General features: G+C 42.6%; 1 protein-coding gene across 1 annotated transcript in view; it reads right to left on the reverse strand.

Annotated features, from left to right (window-relative positions):
- The window catches only part of LOC143036842 (phosphatidylcholine:ceramide cholinephosphotransferase 2-like), a 317,218-nt gene that overhangs the window by 243,662 nt on the left and 58,556 nt on the right, over positions 1-15,000 (reverse strand). The window lies entirely within an intron of this gene.

The following is a 15,000-nucleotide window of genomic DNA, read 5'->3' on the forward strand; positions in this document are numbered from 1 at the left end:
GGAAGCCCAATGTGATATTCCCTTTACAAGGGGGGGGGGGGGAGGAGGGGGAGACCTTTTGGTCTATGTACGTATGTATCCATGTATTAGCCCCCCCGCAAAGATTTTCATTTCCACCTGCTTCCTATTCTTCACTATGTTCAATCACTGTCATAATCAAGAGCAGAGATGTTTCTGACAGAAGCGTTGAATAATCGTCTTCATTTCACGCTTTTGCTTCGATTAGTACATAAGCTATAAAAAAAAAAACATCGTTAATAGATTCCTTTGTATTTATTGTCAGATTTATTACCTCAGTAGTTCCTCCGCTCAATAATCTCATTTATCACAATTTATATCACCCCGCTTCCCAGTCTACTCTATCACGTCCACTGACTGTGTATTTACTAGGTCAACATTTATTGGTGGTTTAGTCTCGACTTGGCGCAGAATAATGGATTCATTTATTGATAGAAAATAAAATATTTCTAACCGGTTTGATAATAAACCATCCGCATTTCCTTATTTAACCTTTTATTTTTTATTTCTTTATTATTATTATTAATTTTCTGCTTTCTCTTTTCTGATACTATATATTAAATTTCTGACTCAAATTTCTTGGCTCCCTTTTCAAAATGTTTGGTCTCTCTTCCTCAATTTCATGATTTTTTTTATCCAAATATTCTTCAATGTGTTATCTGTTAATTTCCAAGACTTGACAAAGTACCTTATCTGTCGTGATTTATGATATGAAATTGATTTGATCAACGTCCCGCTCCCAATTCTCACATACGTTCCTGATCCAACCACGTCTTCGAATTGTTTACGCGCGTTAGTCTCGTCTAAATTAACGTCATTTCTCTGGCGTTTTGCAACTCGTAATCTTCCTATCCGTGACGGAATATTATTTCTTTTTCGCTCAGTTCACTATGATAATACTTGTCCTCCTGTCACTAATCTCTCAAAGATTTTTACTTCCTTTCTTTGTGATTTTTATCACTCGCTCTTCTATTCTATACCGTTTTTTGCTCCATTTTTTGTTTCCTCGTCGCCTCAATTATCCACCAAATATTCTGCTACTATCATTTGATTTATCCTCCATTCCTTTAACTTCTTTCTATTCCTCTTTCCGTTTATTTCTTCATTAACCGGCTGCTCTAGTTTTGATCTACGAGCAATATTTTGGGAATTTTTCAAACTTTGGCTACAAGTTCACAAACTTTAGGTATCATGACTGGATACCATTTCTCTCGAAACTTTTACTTCCACAAATATTTCACTTACCTCTTTAGCACTTTTAATGGATTCTGGAAATCTATTCCATCGCGCAACCCTATTTGTAACTCCCGCATTTGAATTACCATGAATTGTTTCATGCACTCCTGTCTTCAGCATTAGAATGTTCATGCATGATTTCTGGGTTTGTAAACCTTTCGGAAACAATTTATTGGCCGTTCAATGCAATTCTCGAGGTTTTGTTTTGATGATGTAGGGACTGTTTTTTTTTTTTTTTTTAACGTTCTATTACGTTCTATGCAACTTCGAATAAACGCTGGTACGTTCTGCGTAGGTTCGTTTGGCTGTCTTCAGCTTCAAGTCCCAAAAGCCAAAGACACAATGTATGACACAATTTGACATGGTTTGACACAATTTCTACGCTTTAAATTTCAACTTACTTCTTGTGTAGGTGACCCATGAAGCCTTGGAAATAATCTTGCCTTTCAAGAATGTCTGGGTTGTTGTTTATTCTCTCTCTCTCTGTGTGTGTGTGTGTGTGTGTGTGTGTTTGAAAACTAAAGAGTTCACTGTAAGATGTTTAGATAACTGGAGCTTCTATCTAAAGCAACATTCGTATTTGTATACCTGTAATGTGTCAGTCATGTCGAAGAACTCCAACTGTAATATCAGACAAAGTTCCTCCGTCATCACGACCTTATCACACGTGACGTGATGTCACTAGTGTGGTAACAGTGACGATACGCTTTGTCACATACTTTCAGCTCAAGGGCCAGGAGCTAAACCGCACATACTATATGCGCTACGTCGTTCGGTCCGGAGGTATTTTTCCATAATCTGACCCGAAGCACCTGGATCATATATCAAAACACAGTAAAGATCAATCAAGAGAGAGAAGACTGACCCTTTGGTTGTTGAAGTTAAAAATGCTTTGTGGCAGCTAAAGTAAATAATAAAGAGGAAGGAGGTTGACAACAGGGATTATTTGCAAGTCAGAATCTCGTCATCTCCCCCTCCCTTTTCCCCTCCGGAGTAAATTCCTATAGGACGTCATGCCCCTGAAGGAGACAGGTGCCTTCTTGAATCCCACCGCAGGACCTCCTGTTCAGCGGCTTCCCAAAAGAAACCCAACCTTAAAATACAAACATACAACGGAAAAGAAATGTCAGAACTTGTAACTAGTCAGAACACCTTGGAAGAACCTCCCAAGACTTCATCAAAGAAATGCAGGCACGTTGAGGGAACACTTACAAGAACGTAGTGATCTAACCTGACCTTATCTCGCGCTCTCATCACAGGCAACGACCTGAGCAAGGTCAGAGGAGCGAGTGAGCGCGCAACCCAATGAAATGTCGAGAGCCACTGACCGCAAACGAACACACGAACGCACGAACGAAAACGACGACAGTAGGTCGGCTGGAAGAGAGACCGCGCGAGGCTAGACGCGCGTCAACACTGAGTGCAGACCGACTGACCGACCGAGTAGAGGTCCAGGCACGGCGTGGAGAGAGGGAGGGAGGGAGGGAGAGAAGGAAGACGAACAGGAAGAGAACTAGGAGGGTGAGGATATTGGGTGATGAGAAGGAGGAAAACGAGGAAAGGGGAGTGGGGCAGGAAGAGGGAGCTGAGAGAGAATAGGACATCGAGGAGGAAGAAGACAAGGAGGACTAGACGGGAGGAAGGAGAACATAAGAACATAAGAACATAAGAAATAAAGGAGACTGCAAAAGACCATAAGGCCTACACTAGGCAGCTCAGTATCCATCACCACCTGTCATCCCCATCCATAAAGTTGTCTAATCGTTTTTTAAAACAACTGATAGTTTCAGCGCTTACTACATGGTTACTAAGTTTATTCCAGTCATCGACCACCCTATTAGTAAACCAATTCTTGCCTATTTCCTTCTAAATTTGTCCAGTTTATACCCATTACTGCGAGTCCTGCCCTGTTGTTTTATTGTGATGACCTTGTTTGCATCACCCTTGTTATAGCCTTTGATCCACTTGAACACTTCTATTAGATCACCTCGCACTCTGCGTCTTTCCAGAGAGTGTAAGTTTAGGTGCCTAAGCCTCTCTTCGTAAGGCAAATTTCCGAGTCCTTGTATCATTTTGGTCATTCTTCTCTGCACTGATTCTAGTGAATTTATGTCCATTCTGTAGGACGGAGACCAAAACTGTACCGCATAGTCAAGGATGGGTCTAACTATCGCTAGATAGAGTTTAATAATTACCTCTGCACTTCTATTCGTTACCGTCCTAGCAATGAAGCCTAATGCTCTGTTAGCTTTATTCCTGGCGCTAATGCACTGCTTCCTGGTTTTAAGGTCCGGACTCACCAGAACTCCCAAGTCCCTCTCGCACTCAGATTTTTCTAAAAACGTGTTATCTAAGTTGTATCTATTTTCGGGGTTGTGTAGCCCTACGTTTAACACGCTACACTTAGAGATATTGAAGTTCATTTGCCATTTCACCGACCATGTTAACAGTTTATTAAGATCATCCTGCAGAATCTGGGCGTCGTCTCCTGACCTAATTAGGCGTCCTATTTTAGTGTCGTCCGCAAACTTACTAACATCACTATTTAACCCATCGTCTAAGTCGTTTATATACATAATGAACAACAAGGGACCCAAAACCGAGCCCTGGGGGACCCCGCTAGTAACCGGGTACAGACAGTTGCTCACCGGACAATTGCTCACCGGGCAGTTGCTCACCGGACAATTGCTCACCGGACAGTTGCTCACCGAACAAGTGATAAATAGGACATTTGCTCACCAAAGGGTTATTTCTACTTTTCTTGAACTTAATAACAAATAGTATGTAGGATTTTTTAGTTATATTGAAGTTTATTACAGCAATAATATACAAACAATATACAAACTTAATAACATAATATACAGGATTTTTTTTAGTTATATTGAAGTTTATTACAGCAATAATACAGGATTTTTTTTGTTATATTGAAATTTATTACAGCAATAATGCACAAACAATATACAAACTTTCATATTTTAGCTTTCAATTAATTATAAAATTCAATACCAATTTCTTCCATCAATATATAGTGATTACAGTTTTACAACTGGTGCAGTACTGAAGTGGGTTCATTGTCCTTTGTGGTTTACAAGTCCAGTGTAATGGTGTGGGCAATGAACCCACTTCAATACTGGACCAGTTGTAAAATTGTAATCACTATATATTGATGGAAGAAATTGGTATTGAATTTTATAATGAATTAAAAACTAAAACATGAAAGTTTGGATATTGTTTGTGTATTATTGCTGTAATAAGCTTTAATATAACTAATCCTGTATATTGTTTGTTATTAAGTTCAAGAAAAGTAAAAAATACTCCTTTGGTGAGCAAATGTCCTATTTGTCACTTGTTCGGTGAGCAACTGTCCGGTGAGCAACTGTCCGGTGAGCAACTATCCGGTGAGCAACTGTCCTACACCCGCTAGTAACATTGCCCCACCTAGATTTTATTCCATTTATGGTGACCCGCTGTTTTCTGTTACTAATCCAAGCTCTAATCTATTCTAACACTTTTCCTCCTATGCCATGGGCTTTGATTTTATTTAGTAGTCTCTGGTGTGGCACTTTGTCGAACGCTTTGCTAAAGTCAAGGTAAATAACATCGTAATTTTCATTGTTGTCTGACGCCTTATATACCTTAGTGTAAAAGGATAGAAGATTAGTCACACATGACTTACCCTTGGAGAAACCATGCTGTGAATCACGAATTAAATTATGCCCTTCAATGTGTTCTCTGAGTCTATTTACTATTATTGATTCAAGCATTTTTCCTATAACCGATGTCAAACTGATTGGCCTGTAGTTGCATATAGACGATCTATCTCCCTTCTTAAAAACAGGAACAACGTTTGCCTGCCTCCAAGCAGTTGGAACAGAACCAGTGCCTACCGATTTATTGAATATTTCAGTTAACTGGTCGCAGATTTCAAATTTACACTCTTTAAGCATTCTTGGAAAAATTTCGTCTGGACCCGGAGATTTTGTAGCTTTAAGTCTGTCAATCTGCTTGACTACTTCTTCTTTACTAATGCTGATATTAGTTAGACTACTTTCTTCATCCCCTCTGAAAATCGGATCGCAGTCAGGTACTTTATCTAACCTCTCATTAGTAAACTCCGATAGAAAATAATTGTTAAACTCCTCACTCATTTTTTCTTCCGATTCTATCATGACATTTTCATCGTTTTTAATTGGTCCTATTCTTTCTTTATTTTTTGTTATATAGAGGTGAAAGAAACCCTTTGGGTTGGATTTTGCTTGACTGGCAACCTTGATTTCATAATTACGTTTCGCTGAACGTGTATTCCTTTTAACCAGCTTTGCCATTTCGTTATATCTTGATCTAAGGTGTGATTCCCCGTTTTTCATTTTTACGTAAAGTCCTCTTTTCATTCCGATCTCATGTTTCAATCTGTCCGTCATCCATTTGGGAGTATTACTATTTTTCCGTATTGACTTTAGGGGGATAAATGTGTTTTGTGCATTAATAATTAGATCAGTTAGATTGTTATACATTTCATCTAAATTACTGACCTGACTGTTGGGCCCTCGCCCCCAATTGACCTGACCTAAGGTATGCGTATTACCCTCCGTGACCCAGACCTGACCTAAGGTATGCATATTACCCTCCGTGACCCACACCTGACTACCAGACCCGCAACGAGAATCAAGAATGTCTGAAGATGGTCGAGGGGTGAAGGAACATAAGGAGAAGGGGATGGCAGACGGATCGAAGAAAGGGGAAGAGGAGGAGGAAGAGGAGAAGGAAGAGGAGGGACAAAGGGAAACACGGCAACAGGAAGTGGGGGAAGAGGAGGAGGGGAGGAGGAGTAGGGTGGGTGACTGGAATGGGAGTAGGCGAACTTGGCATACAGGATAGTGAGAGAGGAAGGGAGGAATTGAGGGGGAAAAGGAGGTAGGAAGGGAGGCAGAGAGGAAGGGAAGAAGGGAAGAAGAGAGGAAGGGAGAAAGGGGGAAGAGAAGAAGGGATGAAAGTAGTAAGGGAGAAGGGAAGGAAGATAGGAAGAGAACAAAGGTGGAAAGGGAGAAGGAGAGAAGGGGAGGAGGAGAGAAGGGGAGGAAGAGAGAAGGGGAGGAGGAGAGAAGGGGAGGAAGAGAGAAGGGGAGGAAGGACGGAAGGAAGGGAGGAGGGAAGGGTGGGAGGAAGGAAGGAAAGAAGGAAGGATGGAAGGAAGGGAGGAAGGGAGGGAGGTAAGGGGGAGATAATGGTATGGAAGGCTGGAGGAAGGAAGGAAGGAAGGAGGGGAGAAGGGAAGGAGATCAAGGGAGAGACAAGACAAGACAAGGGACATGAAACCTAAAGAGAAACAACAATAGCTGGGAGGGGGAGGGGGAGGGGGAGGGGGAAAGGGAGCGGGCAGGTGTGCACCTAAAAATACATACGGGATAAGATCTTGAAGGAAATGAGAGAAAGAGAGAGGGGGAGAGAGAGAGGAAGAGAGAGTGAGAGATAGAAAGAGAGAGGAAGATGAGAGATAGAAAGAGAGAGAGGGGAGGGAGGGAGAAAGAGAGAGAGGGGAGGGGGAGAGAGAGAGAGAGAGAGAGAGAGAGAGAGAGAGAGAGAGAGCAAGAGAGAGAGAGAGAAAGAGAGCGTTAGTAAGGGAAAACAAAAGTGCGGTGAAAGGGGCATTGAGTAACAATATGGAACCAAAGACAAAGGCAAAAGAAGGGCACTGGAGAAGAGGAAGACAAACAACGAAAGGAAGAAAGGAAGGAAGGAAGGAAGGAAGGAAGGAGGGAGGGAAGGAAGGAAGGAGGGAAGGAGGGAAGGAAGGAAAGAAAGGAAAGAAAGGAAAGAAGGAAGTATATCGTTATGAGAGTCGATGGGACCGGTGAAAAAGGCGAGGAACACTTGAGGGGGAAAAGCAGATGAGTATCCGGCACTCTTGAGGGGAAAATGCATATGGGAGGAGGAGGTTGAGGAGGAGGAGGAGGAGGAACACAGGAGAACGACTTACAGGAGGAAGAAAAAGGGGAAGAAGGAGAAGGGGAAAGGAGGAGGAAGATGAGGAAGAAGGGTAGGAAGAGGGAGGGGGAGGAGGAGGTTGAGGAGGAGGAGGAGGAGGAGGAGGAGGAAATGTAACAGCAATAACATGGGAAGCAGAAGGGGGACGAGAAGAAACGGGGGAGGAGGACGGGAGGAGAAGGAGGCGGAGGAGGCGAAGGAGGAGGAGGAGGAGGAGGAGGAGGAGGAGAAGGAGGAAGAACAGCAGCAGGTCATGCATATGGAGAACGAAATAAAAACAAATGAAGAACAAAGGAGAAAAAGGAAGGAAGGAGAAAGAAGAAGACGCGAAGAAGAAAGAGGAGGAGGAGGAGGAGGAGGAGGAGGAGAAGTAGGTCTGGTCATAGAAGCCAAGGTGGTGGTGCTGCAACACAAAGGAAAGTAAAGAGAAAAGAAGAGAAAAGAAGAGAAATGGGCCGGGACTGGAAACCCTTAAGGGCGTCCATTCCTTGTGGAGGAGGGGGAAGAGAAGGAGGATGAAAAAGAGGAGGAGGAGGAGGAGGAGGGGAGGACGGAGAAGAAGAGGAAGTGGGGGAAGATGAGGAAGAAGAAGTGAAAAGAGGAGGAATAGGAAGAAGTGGAGGAAGAATAGAAGGAAGAGGAGGGCGACGAGGAAGAAGAGTAGGAGTAGGAAGGGAAGAAGAATAAGAAGAAGAAGAAGGAGAGGAAGAAGAAGAAGAAGGAGAGGAAGAAGAAGAAGATGAAGAAAAGAAGAAGAAATGAAGAAGAAGAAGAAGAAGAAGAAGAAGTTGAAGAAAGGTTGACGATATTCATGCCTGTGTACTTTTGAAAAAAAGTACTTTTAGGTGCCTGAAAGTTTATGTTTTTGCATTACTTTAAAAAAGAACAGTAACTCTTCAGTTCTAATAAATCAGAAAAGAATCCGGTCATTTATTCATAAAATGAAAATTACTCTCCACGTTCCTTTGTGCCTGAAGTCATTAAACTCAGTAATCAATTAGGGAATAAATCAATAGTGAAGGCGATGTCTTTCATACAATCGATTCAGCAGTCACGGAGTCTCGAACCCGGGTCCTCGAGATTACGAGCCCATTATGCAACCATCTTGCCACGCAACAGCGACCAGTGTGATTCGGTTTAAATTTAAGCGGAAGCAGGTGACACAGGGGGCAAGTGAGAGAGAGGTTTAGACTGCATTTCAATTCAGCAACAAGGAGCCTGCTTTTGGTCTTAACTGCGTCTCAATTTGCGCTTATGCTAGCGTAGCGACCCCCCCCCCTCCTTATCATGAGGCTAGTACGGTGCCCCTTACAGAGGACTTTGTAGCGTGGAATTTAACGAACCATTCCCTTGGTCCAACTCACCCGTGGCAGGATTCGAACCCTCGTCACCTCAACCGCCGTCGCAAGTAACGACGCTCCAACCCGCTCGGCTAATGCGTGTGGATAATCAATTTCACCCAATTTCTCCAACCGCATCCTGAGGTCCCGGATTAGAGAATCGACGACTGCTGGATTTGATTATCAGTAATCAACGTCCCAAACTCACGATCGAGACTTCATCACCATCGTCTTTATTTGCCCTGTTAGATTGTCCAGCTTACAACTCGGCCAATCAGAAAAGCTCTTCTGATTCTTAATTGATAGAAAAAAAATCTGATTCAGTCAATCAGGTCAACCACAAAAGATGGCTCTACTTCTTGTAACACATTTCCAAATGCTACTCTACTTCTGCGAATGTCTTTTGTTGTTTAGTTTCGATGTGAGATTGCTTATTTTAGGATCGTTTTGATATTATATAATTTTCTTTCCAGACACAAGAGACTGCTAGTCATGAAGACAGTGCTGACAGCGCCAATAGTGCTGACAGTGCCAATAGAGCTGACAGTGTCTACAGTGCTGACGGTGCTGACAGTGCCAAGAGTGCCGACGGTGCTGACAGTGCCAATAAAGATGACAGTGCTGACAGTATCAATAGTGCTGATGCTGCTAACAGCGCCAATAGTTCGGACGGTGCTGACGACGCCAATAGTGCTGAGGGTGCTGACAGCGCCAATAGACCTGACGGTGCTGACAGTACCAATAGTACTGACGGTGCGGACAGCGCCAGTGGTGCTGACGGTACTGACAACGCCAATAGTACTGACGGTGCTGACAGCGCCAATAGTGCTGTCGGTGCTGACAATGCCGGAGCGTGGAGGCACTGCTGTCTTTCGTGCCATGTCATGGCACTGCTGTTTTCCTCGAGTTCGTTTCTCGACCGACCACACACGTCCTCTTCGGCAGAGGACTGAAAGAGGCGGCACAGGATGAGGGAAGAGAGGACCGACCAGTGAGGTGAGGTGCGTACGCCCGGAGGCGCTGAGTAGCTGCGGTCGAAACCGTCACCTTTGCCCTATAATGCGCTTCTTGGACTGTTGGGACAGGTAACACACAGTCACTGTTGGGAATCAGACAGGAGTGCGGGATTCGAACCCACGACTAAGCAAATACGAGACCAGCACGCTTCCGATAACGCCACCAGCACACTACTGAGGTGCGGGTCTAGAACAAATATGAAAAGAGAGAGAGAGAGAGAGAGAGAGAGAGAAAGAGAGAGAGACAGAGAGAAAGTATGGACTGTAGTTTACCAGCGTTTCTATCCAATAGGACAATCTCCCGCCTAGTAAGCCAGAGAACAGAAAAGTGGAATTGACGAAATGAAGGAATGAAATAAGACAGAAGGTGACAAAAACATGAGAGTGGAGATCGAGGGGTCAGAAAAGGTCTAAGGATCTTGGAGGGGAAAAAAAAAAAAAAAAAAAAAAAAAAAAAAAAAAAAAAAAAAAAAAAAAAAAAAAAAAAAAAAAAAAAAAAAAAAAAAAAAAAAAAAAAAAAAAAAAAAAAAGAATGTTGGGAGACCGAGGGCTCAGAAAATGTCTAAGGATCTTGGAGGAGAGAGGAAAAAAAAAAAAAAAAAAAAAAAGAGTGTTGGTCCGAGTTCGAGGAAAGGTGGAGGGAGTACTTCGAAGAACTGGTGAATGTGAAAGAAGACAGGGAATCTGAATTATCAATGCTGAGAACTGGTGACGTGAGAAGCAGGAGAGTTGACTGATAAAGAAAAAGTCCTATACTCGGAACAGCTGTGGGACTGAATGAAGTCATTGTGGACTTTATTCAAAACGGGATAAAACATCGAAATGGCGATTAGTACGGATGTAAAATATATGTTAAGGAAACAGGAGAGTACCCGAGGACTAGAAGGAGCATACAAGGTGGTAATTTAGTGGCAAAGGTTGCAAACTCCAATGCAAAAACCATAGAGGTATCAATTTTTTAAAAGTCCCAGGTAAGATGTCTGGAAGAATCATAATATTGAAAATAACGTTGGAAATCAAGAAAATCGTAACAGAACAGTGTAGATCTCGTAATGGGAGTTGAGTAAGTCATATACTTACTCTAACACAGCTCAATGAGAAAATATGTAAGAAATGAAAACAATTATAATTGTGTTTGGTGGATCTGGACAAGGCGTATGACAGAGTAGGTGCACAAGGATCGTGGTATTCAATGGAATAGAAATACGTAATTTCGAGGTAATGAAGAGTGTGAGGCTTGTGTGATGTTTGGGGTCAATGTTGGTCTGAGGCGGTGTGTATGTATGTGTGATATTGTCAAAGCTTTCAATATGTATATATCTGGAAGGATGAATGAATCAAAGTAGATGTTGAACAGAAAAGAGACTGAAGGAAAATGAACAAGAATAGATGGCAAACAGTTGGTAATGTTCTCCTAGCACGCAGATAAGGGCTTCAAGACACAGGTGAAAGAAAATGGTAAGGTTTGTATGAGAATAAAATGAAAACTAATGTATCCAATAATGAAGTAACGGTGGTTTCTAGGAATGAGATAAAGAAATTTGACAAAGTAAAGAAGGACAGGCTTCGTGAATGACCTGGGGGACATATGGGATTGGGAGATCCAGGATCACATTTGGGGTGATGGGCGTTAACTTGAATTTTGTAAATGTAGATGACGCTGGGGGGGGGGGGAGGGCTAATCTGAATTTTGTGAATATAGACGACGCTTTTAAAAAGATGTACTCTATAGCACGAACACGATGATTTTTAATATAAATTGAAGTATATGTTATCTCTTTATTTTCTTTTTTCAAAGTATTGAGCAAAAGTAATAACGTGTTGACTATATATTTCTGCCACTGTAATGCTGGTTTCTGCCATGTACCAGTGTACACAGGTCAAGATCAGGTTTCTCGACTTCTACAATGAGGTAATGAAAGAACAAATTTGGGGGGAAGGGGGGATTCGGCCCCCTTTCCTGGATCCGCCACTGGCCTGTGGACGACGACGACCGAGAGGAGCAAAATACCAAAGGACTCATAAATTGTTGATGATGAGAGTACGTGAGGTGGGTGAAGTGAGGTCGGGGTGAGGTGTAGAATGCGGTTGCTATGGCTCAGTGGTAAAGCGCGTGCCTCGTAACCGCGTGGCAATTTCGGGCATGTGTTCGAATCTTGTCCACGACGGCACAGAGGTTAGAAGGGGCATCCACGAGTTGTGACCCCCTAACCACCGTTACCTTGGACCCTTCCGGAGCGACCTCATCTTGCTTCCGAGATATCGTCACTCTAACAGTGGCATACCGTGGACACTGTTTCTATTGTAAGGTTGAGATCCGGGCAGGTAACCCCCCCCCCCCAAAAAAAAAAAAAATATGATGCGGATGTCGAGCAGACACAAGTGTGAGTAGGGACACTGGGAGCGCTGGGGAAGAATGTAAACAATGATGGGACGGGTGCGTCAGGAACGAACTGGCAGAATACCCGGGAAGGAGATGAGGTGCATTTTTCAGATGGTTCAAGAAGGAAGAAGTGAAAGAGACGGGTAGAAGGGGTGAAGATGTTCCTCTCCCACGCCTGGCCACATTGATTTGAGGGTAAGAGCTAATTAATTAAACAGATAAAAGAGTAACAAATGGGTGAGAGATGGTCGTAGGTGTATACTTTGGCTGCATACCTCCCTTATGAGGCGCAAAAAGCCATTGGTGTGTGCATACATACATACATACATACATACATACATACATACATACGTGCATGCATATAATGTATACTATGAACTAAGCACCAGTGGACAAAAGAAGAAAAATAATGGCTTATGTCATTATTAAATGATGTAATGACACAATGTACATAAAATGTACAATCAAGTCGTGTATTTTTTGTATAAAAAGATGTAAAAATAACTTTAATCGCAACACTACGCCTTTCTCACTTCTTTCCCGTTTTTACTCGGGAAAAAAAATCCCATGTTTTGCTTTTAAGGCCAAGAAAATAACCACCATTCTTTTATTCATTGTCATAGTTTGTTCTATTTGTTCTATCATATACTCGTATTACGCACGCGCATGAATATGTTTGTGTTTGTGTGTGTGTGTGTGCGCGCGTGTCTGTGTATGCGTGTGTGTACGTGTGTGCATGTTTACATGTGTGTGCCTGTGTGTGCATGTTTACATGTGTGTGTGTGTGTGTGTGTGTGTGTGTGTGTGTGTGTGTGTGTGTGTACGGGTGTATGTACGTGTGTGTGTGTGTGTGTACGGGTGTATGTACGTGTGTGTGTACGTGTGTGTGTACGTGTGTGTGTGTACGGGTGTACGTGTGTGTGTGTGTGTGTACTGTGTACGGGTGTACGTGTGTGTGTGTGTGTACGTGTGTGATTCACCATGGTCTTGGATCACGTGTTGGACTCGTCATCGACATCTATTTCCCTCCCAGAAGAGAGCTCAGAGCTCATACATGACCGATCTATGGGTGATGCAGTGACCTTACACGCACACCCAACTCCCTGCCCACGAGAGTTGAAATAACAACTCGCAGCGCAACGATACTGAAATTATTTCAGCCCTGGGTGGGATTCGAACCCGGACCGCCGTAGTGGCAGCTGGGAACTCTAACCACAGCGCCACGAGGTGTGTACGTGTGTGTGTGCGTATGTGCATGCGTGTGTGCGTGTGTGTACTGAATTATTTTGGTGGTTCCCAAAGGCAGGAGCTACCACAAAACACTAAAAAGAGAAACACTTGTAAAAACTACAAAATTGGCATCAATAAGTGTCCGGACGCACGCCGTCTCCCCATCCTAGAAAACCTTGTACATCAATAATTTGTAACCGACTCTTAAACACCCAAACTTCTTATTTACAAGCTTTACCTAGCATGAGGAGAAATTCAATTCCCGGGATTGGCCAATCAGCGAAGAGAACGAGAGAGACAAAGGGCGAAGCCTACGTGACTGGCTACTCCTTGATCACTGAGGCGACACCATCATTCCTACGCCACTGAAGTAAAGTCAGACTCGAAATCGCGATTTGGCCTCCGTCGTAGGTCATCTTATACTTCATGTACTGGCCTAGCTTGTCAAGGATTTTTATTGTTTGGTTAAAACTCCCGTTTTATCTATTAATTCACTATTATCGTTGTTGTTATTATTGCTATTATTAGTAGTAGTATCATTACTATTATCATTATTATCATCATTACTATTACTATGTTATCATTATGATTATCACTCAATATTATAATTACTATTATAATCATATATTATTTTTTCATAATTATCACTATTATTATTATCATTATTAATATTATTCTTATTATTATCGTTATTCTTATTATCGTTATTATTATTATCTATTATTATTATTATATTTATTTTATTATTCTTTTCTGGAGAATCGTGGAGGGATGATTGTGGTCTCGGTATCTTATCACAAAAATTTCGGTGGAGAGTCATTGTTGTTTGAAGGGGCAGATTAGAAAGTATAACTGTCGCAGGAAGTTCGATAAACCAGACATGGTACTGTGAGGAAAACTCCACACTGGTAGGTGGGAGGGTCCTCCCTGTCATGAGGTGGCCATATGCGAGTTTAGAATGTTCTGTGCTTAGTTTTTTTTTTTTTTTTTTACAAATCATCGCTAATGTTGAAGTGAGAACAGATATGGATGCATGTGGGACTTAATTGTCTTTAGGTAGTTTCTTGGGTGTTGTTCAGTGCCTTTGCCACGCATTTAGCATTGTGGATAGGAAGAATGCAGTAATCTGTTACTGGTAGTGGAATGGAGACGTCGAAGTCGAGTCGCCTTGTCGGTTCGTTCGTTGCTGGGATGCCAACATGAGATGACACCCAGCAGAAGGATAAAGATTCGAGGCGGGTGGAGATTCAAATGATCCATGAGTGGATTTTGTGGACCGGTGAGTGGCGAGAACTATGGGTGGACTTACAGTGTCTATACAGAAATAAAACTGTTTCTGAATAAAGGCTTGTGGATCTATTGTATGTTATCCAGGGAGAGGGGAGGGTAGGGAGGGAGGGAGGGAGGGAGGGTGAGAGAGGGGAGAGAGGAGAGAGAGAGAGAGAGAGAGAGAGAGAGAGAGAGAGAGAGAGAGAGAGAGAGAGAGAGAGAGAGAGAGAGAGAGAGAGAGAGAGAGAGAGAGAGAGAGAGAGGAAGAGATATCGGGAAGGGAGATCTAAACTAGGTTTCGTACTGACACTTCTGCAGCCGACAAAAACGACACCACATTCATCACATTCAATTCGACGCAGGTGCATTTGCCAAAATGCTTTTCAAACAACAAAACTTTGTGGAAGGAAGTGAAAGTAGCACAGGCTGTCTAGCAGGTAGTGTACATGACCAGAATAACAAAACGTTCCTCTAGCAGTGTGCGTTCAAGATAAATGAAGACGTTTGTGAGTAAAGGACTATC

Source organism: Oratosquilla oratoria, chromosome 21 (genome assembly GCF_046742065.1).
Source record: "Oratosquilla oratoria isolate Oo_2021 chromosome 21, ASM4674206v1, whole genome shotgun sequence".
NCBI lineage: Eukaryota > Metazoa > Arthropoda > Malacostraca > Stomatopoda > Squillidae > Oratosquilla > Oratosquilla oratoria.